Below are 17,625 nucleotides of genomic sequence, written 5' to 3' on the forward strand. Positions count from 1 at the left end.
GCGGGAGCCGCTTTCTCAGATGGTGTCACTTGCGCGGATTTGGGGAAGAGTTTGCGTTTTTTGAAGTTGTCTTAATGTGAGATTTCCCATTCCCCACCCGTATTATGGAAAAGAATCATTGTGTTTTGTTTTTAATCACCTTGAAAGAGTAAAAAAAAAAAACCTCAAAACTGATATTTGATTTTTTCGGCCACCAGAAGCCTTTATTTCTCCATTTTGTTGATTCCAACGTGCACCACAAATGATACATTCGCAAACATATTTTCTGTACTGTGTCACGGAAGAAGCTGAATATGCATGGAAGCTGTGTGATCCTGTGGGGAAGCAAAGCAGATTTTGTTTGTGCCCTGCCCAACCTCCTGAAAAAATCCCCCTCCGTTTTTTGGTTTTTTTTTTTTTTTTTTTTTTGTAGAAAATGATCTTTTTGAGGCTGCTTGTCGAGGTGTTCTAATGCGCTAAAAAAAAAAATTTCTCTGCATTTTTATTCGGTTATGTAACGTCAAATGGCTTTACACATTTCTTACTGTTCCATGTGTTAGTGCTTATTTTTAAAGCTTTGCTGCAGCGATGTACTGAGCCACATGGCGCTGAGCAGTGGGACCTTTCGCTCTTAAAAGCTGGGCACGTGTCGAAGCGTCTTGTGGAAAAGGGATTTTTATTTACAAATTCCTGGTGTAAGTGTTTGATTTCCTATAGGTGATGTCCAGAACGTGAAAATGCGAACACCGCCTGTGTATGTGTGTGGAAGTTTACAGATAACATGACCTGAGATTTCCTTTTGCCTTCTTTTCTAATTTATTTTTTTAAGAGTGCTTATTTGGTTGTCTGTTGTCGAGGATGTTGGGAGATTTACTGGTTAGATGAATAATTTCTTATGGCTTGTAATGGAAAAGAGATCTTGCTCTGGAATTAAAAAAGCAACTTCAGCTTAGAGGCAAAGTGACTTTATTTTCACCGAGATCTAGGAGAGCATAGTCATTCCAGTACTGCTGAAATAAAGCGGTGGTAAGAAGTTGCGCGTATAGATGTTTGAAAATGCATTATTTTTTTTTTCTCGATAATTGCGATAGTTAAAGTTCTAAAGAGAAGTGGGCAAGGCTTTCAGAAAGTAATTAGCGATTGTTTCTTCATTTTAGATTTCTCTGTGATGAAACGCTTTCTGGAGCAATGAGTTACAGTTGGAAAGGAATATGTATGTGTTATTTTATGTGTCTTAATATTGAAATAAACTGATGAAAAATACTGCCAAGAGAATTTTAATCATGGGAAAAACAGGCTCCCTGAAACCTCCCGTGGAGGCTGCAGCGTATTTTGTTTTGTTGGGGACTTTCTTACCCTGTTTAAACAACTGAAGTGAAAGTAGAAAAAAGTGAATTTTGTTTCATTACATAATGCAAACCTTTCCCTGCCATTGTCTTCATCTCCTCTTTTCCGCTTAGTTTGTCTGCCAGCAAGTGATGAATCACTGACTTAGAATGGGATTTAGGGTTTTTGAGTGGGTTGAGAGACGCCTCTGCTGGGGACAGCGGAAAAATCAGGAAGAATGAGGTTAAATGCAGCTGTTTGGTCTTTATTGAAGAATCTGGGAGACGGCCTTTGCCGATGTTAAATAATCCCACATAAATTTTGCACTGTAGAGATCACCTGAATGTTTTTAATTGCTCTTTCTGTGGGATCACAGGCTTCAGGGTTGAGCACACTCCTATTTGTATGGGAAAAAGAATTAACCTAAGATTTTAAATACATAAATAAATAAATAAATTGCATAGAGTAGGAAGCCACCTTTTCAGTTACCACAAAGGCAACAGTAAATCCTGTAAGAGTCAGGTGAAACACCTAATCTTTACCTTTTGTTCACATAAAGCCATGTGCTGCTTTGATGTTCTTTCTGCGCAGGGAAATGTGAATTAGGGAAAGGAAAATTAAAAAAAAAAAAAAATCCAACTCAGATGCTCTCAGGTTTTTGTTACCGACTGTCAAGCATTTTCACTTTGTTCTTTCTTGTGTTTCTGTTCATGTCAGCCTGCTCTGCTTCTCATCTAAATATAACCTAGACCATCCTCTTTTTTTTTTTTTACCCTTGGGAGTATATCAAGTTTCTTAAAATCGAGCCCGGGCAGAAAATTTTCAGATAGCTTTGAAGAGAGAGGGAGGTATTTTTGTGTGGAGATTCAAATACAGAAAGCAAACCTTCAGCCTCCCTTCTTAAAAACGGCCTGAAAAGCCTACCTGCGTACACACGCATGTTTACACATAAATAGAGAAGGAAAAAAAAAAAAAAAGGGCAATATATCGGCCGGGCTGTAAGATCTCCTCGCAGCTGGCGAGCAAATGGTGTCTCCGTCCCCCGGGGAGGGGAACCAGCGACAGCCCATCAGTCACCTCAGCCCCGGGGAGGCCGCGCCGTCCTCTCCCGCCCGAGCCCCGCCGCCGCCGAGCTGCTGACAGAGCGGCTCGGGGAGGGCGCCAACTCGCATTACCTCATCTGTATGCTCTAGAGTAATCTATTAAAAAAAAAAAAAAAAAAAAAAAGAAAGAAATGTGCGTTGCATAATAGATTTTTATCTCGCGCTGAAAATCCGCCGCTTTAGGTCGCCTCACAGCCTCTGCTGGCGGGGGGACGCCCGTCCCCGGCGCTGTAATGGCGGCGGGGCCGAGGAAAAGACAAGGCGGCCGGGGGGGGGCGGCGGGGCCGCCTCCTCCCGGGGATTCGGGAGCGAAAGGCGGGTGGTTTCCCCGCCGCGGTGCCTTTGTGAGGGGAGCGATGGCTGGGGGTGGGGGGGTGTCCCAGCCCCGGGCCGGCGGCCGCCTCAGCAAGCCGAGTGTGAGTGGGGGGGGGGGGGGTGGTTGTTTGTGGCGGAGAACCGGTCTGAACCGGCGGGAGCCGGCCGGGCCCGCCGCCGCGCCGCCCCCGGGGCGGGGCCGCCCCTCAGCCGCCCTGGAAACCCGCCGGTTAAAAATACCTCCGCTTTCTACCAAAAAAACCCTTTCTTTTTTATTAATATATAAAAAAAAAAAAAAAAAGCAAAACACCAACCCTAACGCTGGAGCGGCTTTCGCTCTTGCGTGAAGGGTTTAATTTATTTATTTATTTATTTTTCTCTCACACAGCGCAGGGAAGCGCCGCGGTTACGCAGTGAACTAGCAGCGCCTGTGTTGTAAAAAAAAAAAAAAAAAAAAAAAAGAGGGAGGTAACCGGGCTCTCCACCTAAACCTTTTTGAGTTTCTAGGTCGCTTTTTAGTTTTTGGAACCTTCCTTCGGCGCCTGATACTCTGCCCGCTCTAGAAATTAGCGCCCGTTTCCCCCTCACCGGAGGAACGAGCCCCAAAACTCCCCCAAAAGGGGTGACTTTGGAGCCTGTCCCCACATTTTAACACCACCACTGAAGCAGGTAGGATGCAGTTGCGAAATTAAATAGAAATTTCAACATTGATAGCCCCTCTGGAAGAGCCCACCCCCCATCTTTGACATGAATATACAATAAAATCCTTGAAAACATTATCATCAAGTTGTGGCTTTTTTATTTTATATGTAGTTTTCTTTGTATGAGCTGCCCAAGAAAGAGTGGATGCTTTGTGGCAATTAATACCACCCCCCCCATCTCCTGCAGTTGGTAATTGCTGGCTCTAAATGACAAAGCAATTAAGCCTCTTCCGAAATTTGCAGAAGTAGGTGTTTATCTAAATCTGGTCTGTCAGTCTTTGTTTCTGTCGCAGGGCCCCGAAGCTTAACTGCTGCTGCTGCTTTTTCAACGTGCATTTGATTTCTTTGCCTCTACGGGCAGAGAAAGATTTCCTTTTTTATTTTTTTCCAAATTAATTTCAGGTTGGGAGTCTTAAAAATACATCGTGTGGGGGATGGAAGCAAAAGAAAGGGGTCCTATGAAAATATATCTGTTTTATTACAATGATAACTCTAGAGCATCTCAAAGGACTTAATTGCTTTGCATTCTGTTAAAGAGATTATTAAAGGCTTCTTGCAATTAGCTCAGTCTTTGTTAGCAAATATGAGGATCTCTGGTGGCTAAATCCAGACCCTCGTGTGAACTCGCCTTATCCTCTGCTGGGGGAGAAGGACCTGCCCTGTTTTAAAAATAATGTTTCTAAGTTGCCTGTGGACAGCTACAGGTCTGGTGTGAGATTTCGCCATTTCAGGTCTTCCTTAATGTCCTTTTTTAGGAACGGTGGGAGAAATTGGAGCCGCGTGGAAGGCATTACTCCCGCCAGCATTCGGGGCAGACGTTGTCCTTGTGAGTTTTGCTGGTTTTGGGCTGTTCGTTAAGCCTGTGGGAGCTGCTGAGAATTGATTTTCTTCCCGCGGGAAGGTCTGGTGCTGTTGGTAGATCGGGTTTGACTTCGGGGTTGTGTGTGCGCGCATGCACGCGTATTAAACAAAATGGTCACTTCTAATTGCGTTTTTAAGGCTTTGATTTCCTTCCAAGTATTTTGCTTAATCATCTTGAGTAGGCTGAGGGAAGGAAAGAATTAGCTGAGGTCAGGGAAGTTGAAGCTGGCCGTGTTACTTCTCAGAAGCCAGGCTTAGTCTGAGGGATCCCGAAGGCAGGAAGAAATCTGCCTCCTGTTCCCTTCCTGCTGTACGCCGACAGAGCCGGTGGAAAGCAAACCCCGAAAAAGCCAAACAAAACAGGGAAATGGTGCAGTGCGATAGGCTGTGTTGGGTGCCTCCCTCTGCATGAATGGTCCAGATTCCCCTTTTCTTCGAGAGAAATACAACTGGGATGTGAATCATCGCTAAAATAGATTAGAGGGATCATAGTTGAGAAGTGCCTGCTTGTCTGCGCTGATGATGAAGGGAGTCTAGACGGCTCAGATGGAGACATACGTTACAGGCACCAAAAGGTGGGGGAGAGGATTCCCATTGTCAAGACCTTTGGAATAATGGGCAGTTTAATAATTTCTAATGAATATTCACATGGAGGGATGAATAGCAAAAGAGGAAGGCTGTATTGAACGCTTCCTGAAAAAAAAATAACCAGTCATTACAACGATCAAAGGAAAAATCCAGCCGCTGCCTGTGTTCAGTCATATGTCTTTCCATTAAAGCGTAGGCAGAACATCCCTTCACATCTTAAAGGTCGGACTTGCATATACAGGGATTTGGGTTTTTTCCCCAAAGAGGGTGTTTTTGGCTCTGCCAGAGGTGTGGATGCGGGTGCTGAAATACCTTCAGGAGGAGGACCTTCCCCTTAAAACCGAAGGGCTGGGAGAAGAGCTTTCTTCGCGGTGTAATTGTGAGACCTGGGCATTAACCTTAAAAACTACTTTAGGCAGAACATGCTGTGTTCAAACTAAGGTCACAAGGATGTGAATTAATGGTAAATAAACCTTATTGGAGAAAAAAAAGAGAGTATTGTCCCTCAATCACTGCCCATTGAATTAACTGTGTGACTGATGCACTTACGTTTGCCCTTAACGTCCAAGCATCAAGTGTAGACTGTCCACGATGTTGCAAGTGCCGAAACCACTAATGATGGCATCAAGGTTTTAAGTGTGAAAGCTTCTTAGTGGGAGATTAGATATCCCTCTCCCGATCATTACGGTCAGCTGGTAGTGCCGCTCGGAGGAGAGGATGCCGCACGTTTGCGAGTGGAAAATCACGGACTCGGACAGAAGTGAGGGCTTTGATGTTGTATAGAGCACAAACAATTTCTGTGTGTCAGGACGTAGTCCTATTTTTTAAAAATCTTTGAAGGAAGCAAAAGCTGAATTTCCAAAAGGAGGAAGAGGGAGATGTGCGCTGTGTAGATGCCATATTAATAAAACCCATTATTAAATGCCTAATAGAAGAACAAAAATAGCCCTTTTAGTGTGCGTGGCGTTAAGAAACAAGACTTCTCTCTGAATCCTTCCTTCTCGCAAGGATGCTGTAACAAAGGTAGGGGACCTGTTCTTTTGTTTCCTGATGCTTGTTGAGTTTGAGGAACAAACACCCTGTCTCCTTCCAACCACGAGCCCTCCTCCCTTCTGTAGGGAGAAGTGAAACCTGGAGCCTTTCAAACACTTCTTTTCGAAAAACGTCCGGGGTTCAGTGTGCTGTTGCTTTATTTAGCTCAAAGCGATGATTTTGGCTAGAGGACGCTCAGAAATCTAGGATGGCGGCAGAAGTACCTTTTGGAGAATCCTTTTATGAGTGGTTTTCACAGCCGTCTCCTCATTTCTTCCACAGTCACGTTATATTTTCCACAGACGCCCGGTAATCTTCATCGTTTTTATACCTGGGGAAAAATATGAAAGCCTCATCAAACACTTTAGAAATCAGGAGAGGAATTAAGGTGCAGAATAAGGGCGTTCACGTGTTTTTATTATCTTTTGTCCATTGGAGGGTAGAAAGCTTTTCTAGCGCAATAACGTGTGAAAGAAAGGCACTGTTCTCCTCCTGAAAGTGAATTCCCAAGAATGAGCAGCGCCGGGTCCCCACGGACAAACGGTGCCGGGCTGGGCTGATGGAGAGATGCAAAGTGCCCTACTTATTCTGGCTGCTACAGGTTTGACCTCCTCGTATCATCTGACACCTCGTTTGGTAAGAGGTTGCTGCAAGATCTCGAACCCTCAAATTATGTAAGATTTACACGGTTGCTTTGAAGTTAGTCCCTCCCTTCGATGTTTGTTTACTGCCTGGTATGTCCTGTTGTCTGGAGCGTGAAGGATGAATAGTCACAGAAAGGAAGCTATCGGGTTAGTACAAATTTTCTATTCCTCTTCGCTTTCTAAACGCGCGCGGAAATGTGTTCGTCCCTGTTTCAGAGCCCGGGAATACACTGAAGACGTCCTGCGCCTGTCGGGGCTTCGCCGGGTGACTGTTGGTGTGTAAGTTTTCTGTTTGTTTGTTTGTTTGTTTGTTTGTGGCAGAGGTAAGCGAGGAACGGCTTGTTATGTTTCTCCGACAAATAGATGCTATCTACCAATTATTTCAGAAGTAGTTTATGTTGGTTTTGCTCTTTAGTATGCAAGTTGCCCTGTGACTTTTAGAAATCACGTGTGGGGGAAAAAAAAAAAAAAAAAAAAAAGGAAGATGCTTAATTAATACTGTATGTGTGGCTTTGCAGACTGCGCCGCGCTGTGCTGCTATGGTTTGGAGGTTTGAAAGTCTGCTCTCCCGTCAGCGCTAAATCCCGTAAGGGAAGCGTGCAGGTGGGGCGCGTAGGCTTTGCGTGTGGGAATTCCTCGGAGGACTTTCCTTCTGTCCCGTAATCTCCAGTGCACCGGCTGAATTGCCTCGCGCTGCTCCTCCTTTCCCAGCCCAGGGAACTCTGTGCTGCCGCTGCCATGTGGTCTGGATGCCAGGGGTGGAAAGGCAGTCCGTCTGGGGACTTGTGAGGGCGTAAGGCGTTTTTCATTTGCATTTTACCCAACTTTTGCATTTTTTCCCACAAACACCCAAGTCCTCATCCTTGCTTCACGAGTTAGTGTGATGGAACTGTCCCAGGATTTTATGGGAAGGGGAGTCCCTGAACTTTTGACCATGTAGATGTTTAATCACTAAATCATAAGAAATACTGCTGAATTAAATTACAATAGCAAGCTTTGTCAGAAGTTACTCTTAAAAGGCGAACACAAAATCCGCTCTGTCGTGTGATTCCCAGGCTTTTTTGGGAAGGAGACTTTTGACCGTGTAGAGGTTTAATCACTAAATCATAAGAAATACTGCTGAATTAAGTTACAATCGGGTGCTTTTTCAGAAGTTGCTCTTAAAAGGCAAAACCGAAACTTACTCTGTTGTATGATACTGGCTTTGTTTTGTTGCTTTTGTTTTTAATTTCTAAGGTTGGTGTTACTCTACATAGTTGCTTGACAAATGTAAAGACCTGTTTTCCCCACCAATAAGTTGTACATTCACTGGGCTGTAGCGCTTCACCTGTTTCATACAAAGATTGTCGTGTTTTTTTTTTATTTTCGTGACTTAAGTGTTTTCTACCCATGTGAAATTTCACAGAAAGTTCTACTTTTAGTTGTATTTTTATTTGCATGTGGGCAGAAAATGAAGTAATTCCCAAATATAGTCCTAGCCAAGAGATCCATCTGTTCTCTGCATTTTTAAATGGCAAATTAATCCTTAGCATACAACTCATCAAATGCCTTCTCTTTCATAATGTATGCTGTCTGAGATCACAGAAATGACATTTTTTTTCCCAAGCCTTCCATTTTAAGTAGCCCTTTACATGAGAATAACAGCTACCGTTCCGGTTTGACGAAGTGTTCGTGTGCGTCTTCCAGTTGCTGTAGTTGGTCTAAAAAGAATATTAAAAGATAAAAAACAAAACAAACCCCTCCAAAATTATTCTTCCCTTCATCTCTTTGGCATTTCTTTAAAAGGCTGTAGAAGATAGAAATTCTGTTTGAAAACCACCCTTAATAAATGTCCTTATTTCTGATGGAGAACTAGGGTTGCTTTGTCTGTTTTCTTTTAAATTTCGCTCTTTGGATAATGGTGACCATTTTTAGAAGTACTAAACTTCCACGGCTTTATCTGCCATAAATGGAATTTCTATATTAAGCTTCCCATGTTCCCAATTTTACTTAAGAGCCATTGTTTATCGGCTGTGTATCTTGGCATGCCTTTCGTTGCGACTCCCAGCCCAAGAACAATCCCATTTGTTCATAAGACAGGATGCGCCGTTTCAAAACGCCTCCGAATCGGGAATTTTCAACAAACGGCGTTTTGTCTAACGCTAAAACCCAGTGCCTTGACGAGGGAGGCGATGATCTCACCCGCCTTTTGGCAGGGCAGAGCACAAGGTTAGGGGCTTGCTGCCCGCGCGGGCAGGGAGAGCGGCCCCGGGGAGCGGGAGGTAAGGAGCCACCGAGGGTGGCGTCGCTGGGGCGTGCGCGGGGACAGACAAATGAGGGACGTCGGGCATAAAAATAGTGCCAGGGCTGGTTTTGTTTGTTTGTTTGTTTGTTTTTTGTTGTTGTTGTTGTTTTTTTTTAAGGCAAGGTTTGATGCTTTTGTAAAACACGAAGAGGGAATTAATTCTGCAGGTCCGTTTGCCGTGATCTACCGACAGCTTTATGTTAAAAAAAACATTATACCTCTGCAAGACTGAAATAATCTGGGGGCGAATCCGAGCTTTTTTGGGTTTAGCGTATGTATGAAAAAGGCGTTTCTTCTGAAAAATGTCCAGCGCTCAACGTGACATCGCTATAGTTAAGGCCAAATGCTTTTAAAATTGTGTTCGGAAGTGTTTATTCCCAGGAAAACAGTTGACAGTGCTTTTAAGGCGAAAGAAGTTGCTTTTTACTCCTTAAGTAAACGTGTAGTGACATACTTGGAGGCAGTAGCGGTGGCATTTTAAATGGCATTTCACTCTGCCGGGTTATAGACGGTACTTGGAGTAGGGGTGGTTTTTTTCTAAACGTGCTTAGTAGATCCCTTCCTGAACACAGTGCAGTTGTTGTTTAGGAAACTGCCTTTTAATGTTGCTTTCTTGGTATTTTGAAAAGATTGGGCCTCCCGCGAGCCAGGAGATCAAGTTCCTCAGCCTGCTCCCTCGGTGATTCATTGAATGACCTTGGGCAAAGCCCTTGGACTCCTCTTACCTTGTTTTTCCATCTGCAATGCAGGGATGTTAAGACATACCTACCTCCCGTGAGTCTTGAACTAAGATATATATATATTTTTTTTAAAGATTCCATACTCTCTGAGGTGACAGTTGCAAAATATTAATTTAGATTGTCTGCAGATAGCAGGCAAAAGCTGTTTACTTTAACGGCATTAGGCTAAGTTTGGCCAAAGGGTTGAAAGCAATTTTTCTTCTAGACCGAACAAGCCGTTCGTCCGCCGTAGCGGGGAACTCTGCCCCGCCGTTTTCTTTTAAAAAACGCTGCGATTGCAGGCTTATCGGTGCTGGCAGCCTTGAGCGGCAGCTCTTCTGTGGGCAGGTCCCGACGGCGCTCGAAATAATTTGGCTGAGGCCCGGTGCGGTGGGAGGAGGTGGGAGTTTGGGGGAGCTGCAGTGGGACTTCTCGCAGGGGCTGGTTCTTGACCCAAGGCTTCCCTCCATGAAGGTAATGTTAAAAAAAACGGAGGCTCTTTGGGCTCGCACATTCTCACACCCACCCTCTTTCTATCCTCTTTGCATTGGTGGAAGTTTAATTGTGGGAAAGCTACGCCAAAGAGCTGGCTTTGTACTTCACCCTCAAGGCCTCGATGACTTTAATCTTTCCCAGCATCGAGCTCCGTCACCGTGGCTGTTTGCTGAGAAAGCGTTTCCTCCGGCTTCCCGGAGTTTCCTTTTGGAGCGTGAGCGGTCCCACCATTCCCTGGGAGCATCCCTCTTTCGAAACGGCGGCGGCTGGCGAGGGAGGCAACTCCAGCTGCTCCCAAGTTCAACACCAAACCCATCCATGGCCGAGTTAACAGCCAGCGCGGGGAGCAGAGGGCTCAAATAGCATCTTCCCAGCAGTACTAAGCTCTTGGTTGCTGATTCGGCTGTTTGCTACGTAGATAGGCTGATGTGTTTGTAACCAAGACTTTTTTTTTTTTTTCTTTCCAGGTTAGTGTTTTTTATTCTTGGCTGTGCAAAGTTCAAGCTTGAGGACAGAGGGACGTAGGTCGAGGAGCGAGGTGGTAGCCCCGACTGTGGGTTGGGCACAGTTTCCATCTTCCAGACTGGGATTAATATAAACATATATATTTTGAGCAATTGTAATGGATTATTTAGTTGCAGGGAAGAATTAAAAGGAACCCACGGCTGTCTGGAAACTCAGAGCGTGTGGCTTCAGCGGAGGGGTGGTTCTGGGGGTGGGAGCGGTCCTCCATCCTTCTGAGCAACGTCTTCATCTTTTCCATGATTGATTTCAGCCGGCTGCTTCCCATCCAAGTTTGGGTGTCAGACATTGTGATAAAATGACTGAAATGAATATATTAATATGGCCTGTCACGGAAATTAAAATGTGATGCTAATAAGCCAGTCTCTTGACCTGGGTTAAATATATGGTAAATACTATCTGGAGACTGTATCTTAACTTACTGGTCAAAGACTGACAGAAATACTGTGAACGGCCTGTGTTATTTGGCCAGCTAAAAGCCAGCGAGTTGTCATGGTTGTGTTACTTTCCCATGGCCTTTAAACATCATTTAATTTCATTTCTTTCGATTTAGGATTCCAGCCCAGCAGGAGGTTTCTTAAGTCTCCTTTCTGGGCGTGGTAAGACAGAAAAAGCTAAGGGGAAGAGGATGTCCTAATTCCCCTTGTCTGCAGTATTTAATGATCTTTCTTCAGAGCAGTAAATGCTTTTATTATTATTATTTGTCGTGTGCTTTTTGTGACTGTTTTCCTCTTATGTACAGTAGGTTCCCCCCTCCCCCAGTAGATTGTTTTATCATAGCTGTGTGTTGTTAAATACTTCTGAGGCTGCGTGTGTGACATGCACAAACCAAAGTTCCTTGGGTGGCGAGTTCTCAGCGGCTTGAAAGGGTGCCAAGAATGTCGCGCGGTCACATCCCGGCGTGCTTTGCACCACCGCCAGCCAGGGTGATGGGCGCAGAGTAATTACGCCGAGAGGATCTTAGGTGTAGCTCTCTGCTCCCCAGCTCGCTTTCTCCACCCTTTCATGCTGAGTGGCCAGGATCTGCTTATATACTTAATTAAAATGTAAAGCTTTGTTATGAAATGGAAGAGCAGGGTTCAAGCTCTTTGCGGTACGCGCGTGTGGGCTGAGCCCTTTCAGCTGCTCGCCTGTAGTCTGCAAAATATGGTAACGACTTCTTACCTCTTGATCTCTTCGTACAAACAAGCTTCAGATGTTTGACTGGGTTTTCTGATAGCTTTCACTTCAGGTTCAACAACTCCTTTTAACTAGGAAAAAAAAATCCCTGTATTTATTTCCGCAGATGTGAGAAATGTTTGGGGTTTGGTTTTTTTTTTTTTTCCTTACAAACGGGCTGGTGTTATGCAGGGCACATCCTGTGTACAAAACAACTACCTGCTGCTCACCTGCATATTTAGGTCAGCGTTGGAATCTGCTCCGACCAAGAGATGCGAACCCTCCGCCCAGAGCTCGCGAATCTTCATGCCGGTTATTCCTCCCTGAACGCGGCGGAACAGCCCTCTGGAGTGTCGGAGTAGCCTGGTGGGGTCTGAGTGCCGTGGGAACGGGTTACTGGCTGTTCTTATTACGTGACGTGTAATTTGATGTGCGTTTTTTGACTTGCACGTGTGTAGAGAGCGGAGGAAATTCTGGTTAAATACCTTTTTAGATTCATGTACTATTTAGTAGCAGGACAGAAATAGCAGCCTGTAATAAACCTGCGCATATATTATTTCAGTAGATCGTTTTTCATCCAGAAGAGAAGTCATGGGCCAAGATCCTTTAATCTAGAGCTAGAATGGAATGTAGTGTGTTTTTTAGGAGTTTTCTTTTTTAAGCAGTTCGCGTCGTATTTTTTTCTGGATGTTGGCTGGCAATAAGCAGAGTTTTTTTAATTCTTCCCCCCCAAAAAAAACACGTTGGTGCATTCAGGATACGTTGACCAATTTTCTGGTGCTTTTTCTTGGGTCCAAGAATTCTAACTGACGGTTTCTCTCTGAAACCTATTGCCGATATATAAAGTATCACAGGGATTTGTGTCTTCTGGATAGAGCTGACCGCACAGTGCTGTCGCTAGCGGACTTCTGCAGCTGGTGTTTTTTTGCATAGAGATCATCTACGGTGACTTCACTCGGATCTGGAAAGGGAGGGACGAGAAAAAAGGGTTCCTGTTGCCTCCGACTGTACATTAACTTTGGATTTCCTGACCTGACTTGGGAATCTGCTGCTGACATCAGCCGTGAGAATAACCTGCCGTCAGCTGGGACTCGTGCTGAGGGCGGTTGTCCTGTGTTATTGTCCTGAATAGATCTTTCTAGGAGATAATCTTCACTTTGAGATTATTTTGACAGAGTATTGAATCATAGCTGATCTAGGCGGAGTTCCTGATTTCAGTTAATTTTGGCAGGAAAAAAGGTAATTGCTCTGCATATTTCTGTAAAAAGAATCCTGGATCATTCACCAGTTCTGGTTACACATTTTTTGAAGGCAGCTATTGAAAAAATCCTACCCAACAACTTCATTTTTACTTTTTTTTTCCCTGCTGAAATATGTCATGTGTTCCTTTGAAAATTGGAAAGGGTTTCAGATGGGTTTAGGTGGTGTGTTTCTTAACTTGCTCTGACAATTGGAGGTTGGTTTTGGATTGTTTGGGTTGTTTTGTTGTTGTTGTTGTTTTTTAAACCTGAAATTTGGCAGCGTATCGCCCGCAGTGCATGTTAATGCTTTTTTCTGCTTTATTTTTCCACGAAGGCCGCGGTGTTTCCTGCTTGCTGTAACGAGAGCAGTCACCAGCCTTGCAGCTGACTCACCGTTCTCAAATCAATTCGCAGAAATGACGATTGTCCCACATTTTAAAATTGCAAAAGGGTAGGGCAGGTTGTGAGATCCCTTGATTCAGCGCGGCTGCCATTGACGAAAAGCAGCGGGTATCCTGTTACATCGACTGGTTTGGAGTCTCGCTTTTATCTCCTTTTTGCTGGGGAACAAAGAGAACGGCTCACTTTGTATTCTTTGCTCAAGTGCTTTCATTTTTCATACTTAAACGAAGCGTAACTTCGTAGTTAGTTACTAGAGCTGCAAAATGCAATTACTTGAAAATGAGGTATTTCGGTGGAAATGAGGACTGGTTATGTAGGCTGCGGGCACCGGAATTTGAAATGTCATCTTTGCAGTTATAAGTGAGAAAAGGAAAATTCTGTGTGCTAAATTAGCTGCAGCGTTCCGAAACCAGGGATGTTTGGGGCTCATTGTTGTGATCTGAAGCCCGTTGCTAGATTCTCACACGCTGAATCTTTGGGACTCTGCCCATATGGATAAAACTTCAGAACTGGATTATTAATAGATTTTTATCTAGATTAATAGAAAAAGATACATAGATAAATATTGGGAGTAAGAACACAGGCATCCTATGTACTTGTGAAACTCTGTAGGCAATTATGGAAGGGAGAGTAATATTTTAAAAGGGCTCGTAAAGCATGCTGGTAGTAGAGTGCACGTGTAAGAAAGGGATTTCATGTCCACCTCCCTACTCAACTAAGAACGATCTCCCTCTATAGCTCAGGTTTTCCATCTGATTTTGCCGACAGTAAAATCAAAAGTCTCCATTTTACATCTCTGTGATGCCATGATAAAAGCTGAAGTGAAACCAATCTTAGAAGCTCTCTGGGCCGGACAAAAGAGCATCTGAAATCCTTCCTGCTAATTGCTCCAGTTCTTCATAAATGAGCATACGTCAGCAGAAAAAAAGTCTGCGAACCACTGAAGAGGCAACTGAAGCTGTAAGCCTGAGATGTTTAAAAAAGCAAATTCCCAGCACAGGCTCCCTCTCTGTGAAACGCGTGTGTTGTGACAGCTCAGGAGATTAGTTTTTCTGCGTGCTGGCATTCTGCTCCGCTGAGTTTACATGGATGTTGAAGAGCAGGTTTTCCCGTGTTGGGAAAAGGCTGTGTGCCAGAGCACGCTCTGCTTCTGGAAGAAATCATCGCGGGTTTAATACTGTTAGCGGAAGCGCAAAATGAAGTTACAAAGCCATTTTCTTTATGCCATTTTTGGCCTGCCCCAAGACCTATTGATTACCGAAATTCTTTCGAGGAGGAGGTTATCAGAGCTGTTGCTTTAACCTATCTGTTATATATTCCCACATTAAAATTGCCCTAGCTTGTTCTTCTAAAAATAATTTTGCTAGAAGAATTTTTAATAACTTATTTTCTGCGAGTTGGCAAAGGACAGTTTTTTTTCAGAATTACTCACAGGGAAAAGAGAAGCCATATTCTCATTGTAACATTCTGGGAACGTAGCCTTGTGCAGCTTACGTGCTTTAGGTTTGTGTGTTTTTAAAGCTGGGGTAGTTGAAAAGGAGTTCTGTTTTTCTGTGTGAGACTACATGTAATTCACTGTCAGAGGCTTTATTTTGATTCTGCTGTGTGCTGTAACTGGATGACACAGCAGCTATAATTAACTCTTCCATCATTCTCCTATTGGCAGAACATAAAACCTTTGACTTACTTTTGAATTATTATATCCACGTTTCTTCAATTGGAAAGCGAAGAGGCTTTCCCTAAAGAAAGGGGAATTGTTCTTGCTGCCATTTTATTTTTGTTTTCCTTTCTAAAAACAGAGTCAGGAAATAATTAATTTTTTTTCCTGTAATGTCTCAGAAAGTCTTGATTTGCTTAAGGACAGATATCCCTGAAAAAACTCCCTGGGGAAGTGGAAATTAGCAGCAGCGTGATCCTTGTTTCCCAAAGTTGCGTGGAATTCAAACTCTTATTGTAGAATTTATCATCAAAATTTATCACAATTGATCACTATTTATCAGACTGCTGTTTCATCACTTGGAGGTCTTATGGTGTTACCCGGAGATTATCTTTTTGTCCCAGTGGAATGCTGTGATTTTAACAGTATGTACCATATTTTAAACATCCTCATAAAAAACCAAAACAAACCAAACCCAACTAAAAATAGCCTGTTCCCATTTTAAAGCACTGCTTAAATAGAAATTCAGTGCTGCCTCTTGCTTAAAAGATGCAATCTTAGCAAAGTAGAATATTTAAAATGCTTTAGGAAGTACCTAGTTGAACATAATGCCGAGCGTCAGGACGTGAGAAGGGAAAGTAGAAATGCGTAGAGGGGCAGAGGGTTGCTGCAGCCCTAAAAATCTTATTTTAGCCTTCCCCAGGGGAATGGTAAACCACGCGGTACTGCTCTCAGCTTGGGAATTATTTTTGGATTCTCCCCACACACATTCTCTGACTGTATTTGCGTATTAGAAGAAGTTTCTCTGTTCTTTGCCAATTTATTTCATAGTAGCAGGCGATTGCTGGTGTTACCCCTTGAGACTACTGACGGCCTTCCCGCGTGGGGCTGGGTTTGTCCTCCTTTTCCCTAAATTCTGTAAAGAACTTCAATTTAATGAGTACTTGAGGTGATCCAGAGTTAGCAAAAAAGTAGGAGGCAGAGGGAAGGGGCTAAAGATGAAGAGTGAATTGCAGTGTGCTTCACTTTTAGCAATTAAATAGTTGATTAATTAAGAGGGTGTGAAAGCAGGCTGCGCGAATGCAGGCGAGGCAAAAAGAAAAGTGATTTATGGATTGAGAAGAAAAATGAAGCTGTGAAGGGGGCATGTCAGCGGTGGGAAATTCAGAGCTGAGAAACAGGAGGGACTGTAGGTTGGTGGGGGAAATGTTATTCTGTACGAAATAGCGGGTTGGGTGGCGCAGGGCGCGCTGCCCCTCGGTGAGCGTGCAGCAGAGCCCGCCGTGGGAGAGGAGGGCAGGAGAAAGGGCTCAGGTTTTCGCTCCTTTCCTGGCACGGCTTTATTTTCTCTCCTCTCCCAAAGCGACGCTGAACTTCCTCCTCCGGGGACGGAGGAGTAGGAGGAGAGTGTGTGGGAAAGGCACCGACGTGTGAAGCGGCTCGATGTCAACTGGACGGGAGGGTTGTAATGAGAGGGTGAGACTGGGAGGAGAGTTTCTCATGTTTATTATTACTTCTGCATTTTTGACCTTTTGGTTTTGTTTTGGTCTGGTCTGGTGTGTTTCTATATCCTCCTTTGATTGTTTGTAAGCATTTTGGGATAGATACTGCCTTCTCTTCTGCGCCTCCAAATATAATGGGGAACAGAGCCCAGGGGCTTTTAGCAATGTGCCACAGCTCTCCTTACACCAAGAGGTTCAGAAAGAAAACCAATTTTCTGGAATGTTTTATGGAAAAGGACTCTCTCGCTGTTACCCTGGTGTTATATAAACTGTACACCCCCAAAAAAGGAGTGTAGTACAAGAACTCACAAAATCAAATCTTGAAAATGATTAGAAGCCTGAAATGGTTTCCATGGGAAAAGACTAGCAAAAAGTTAAATGGCTTAATGTAAAAAGGGAATAAAAGAAGCCTCTGAAATAATTTAAGATAAGAAAAAGATAAACTTGCATATCGTTTTTCTGATATGGTGGAACATAAAAATTAAATTGAAAGCAACAAATTTAAAACTGATGGGGTTATTTTTGTACGTGGCAGATCTCCCCCCTTCCAGCCTCCGAGTTAAAATTCCAGCAGAATTTTTTAGAAGGCTGCTCGTGTAATGGAGAATGAAAATCTCCAGGGTTATGTCAGACAAAATTATTTTTAGCGATGTTATAAGCCCTCGTGCCTCAGGGAAGAAATCAGCCACTGAAAAAGATGACGTGTCCCCACTGGGCAAGCTTTAATAACGTTATTCTCTGTATTTCTTACTCTGCTGTGAAGCGTCTAACGATCTGCACCGTCAAGAGTCGGTGGACTAGATTGACTCCCTGTATGATCTAATATGCAAATCCTGGTCTGCCGCAATTATTGTTTATAAAAGATGGTCTCGGGTCTGAATTCTTCATGCCCTGACGTTGGCCGTTGAGGCTGAGCCTGCAGATAGCGTTGCTGCTTCATACGCGTCTGCCCGGGTTATTCTCGAGCAGTTGACCAAAAAAACTTGCCATGAGATTTTTGCATCATCAGAAGTACGGATCTTTTTTTAAAGATGTGCAAGAGGCAATAAGGAGAACTCTGGGATTGACTCTGGGATTGACAGCGGCGCCTGAGAGC

General features: G+C 43.9%; 1 protein-coding gene and 1 long non-coding RNA gene across 2 annotated transcripts in view; one reads left to right on the forward strand and one right to left on the reverse strand.

The window, feature by feature from the left end:
• SPEN (spen family transcriptional repressor) overlaps positions 1-17,625 on the forward strand; it is a 69,502-nt gene that overhangs the window by 26,610 nt on the left and 25,267 nt on the right.
• On the reverse strand, positions 10,837-12,084 carry LOC309680044. Its single transcript, XR_014269867.1, has 3 exons — positions 11,958-12,084; positions 11,734-11,819; positions 10,837-10,871 (listed from the first exon to the last, which is right to left on the reverse strand). It is a non-coding gene; the product is annotated as an uncharacterized lncRNA (long non-coding RNA).

The sequence above is a fragment of the Vanellus vanellus genome (genome assembly GCF_965231255.1).
Source record: "Vanellus vanellus genome assembly, chromosome: 20".
Taxonomy (NCBI): Eukaryota; Metazoa; Chordata; class Aves; order Charadriiformes; family Charadriidae; genus Vanellus; species Vanellus vanellus.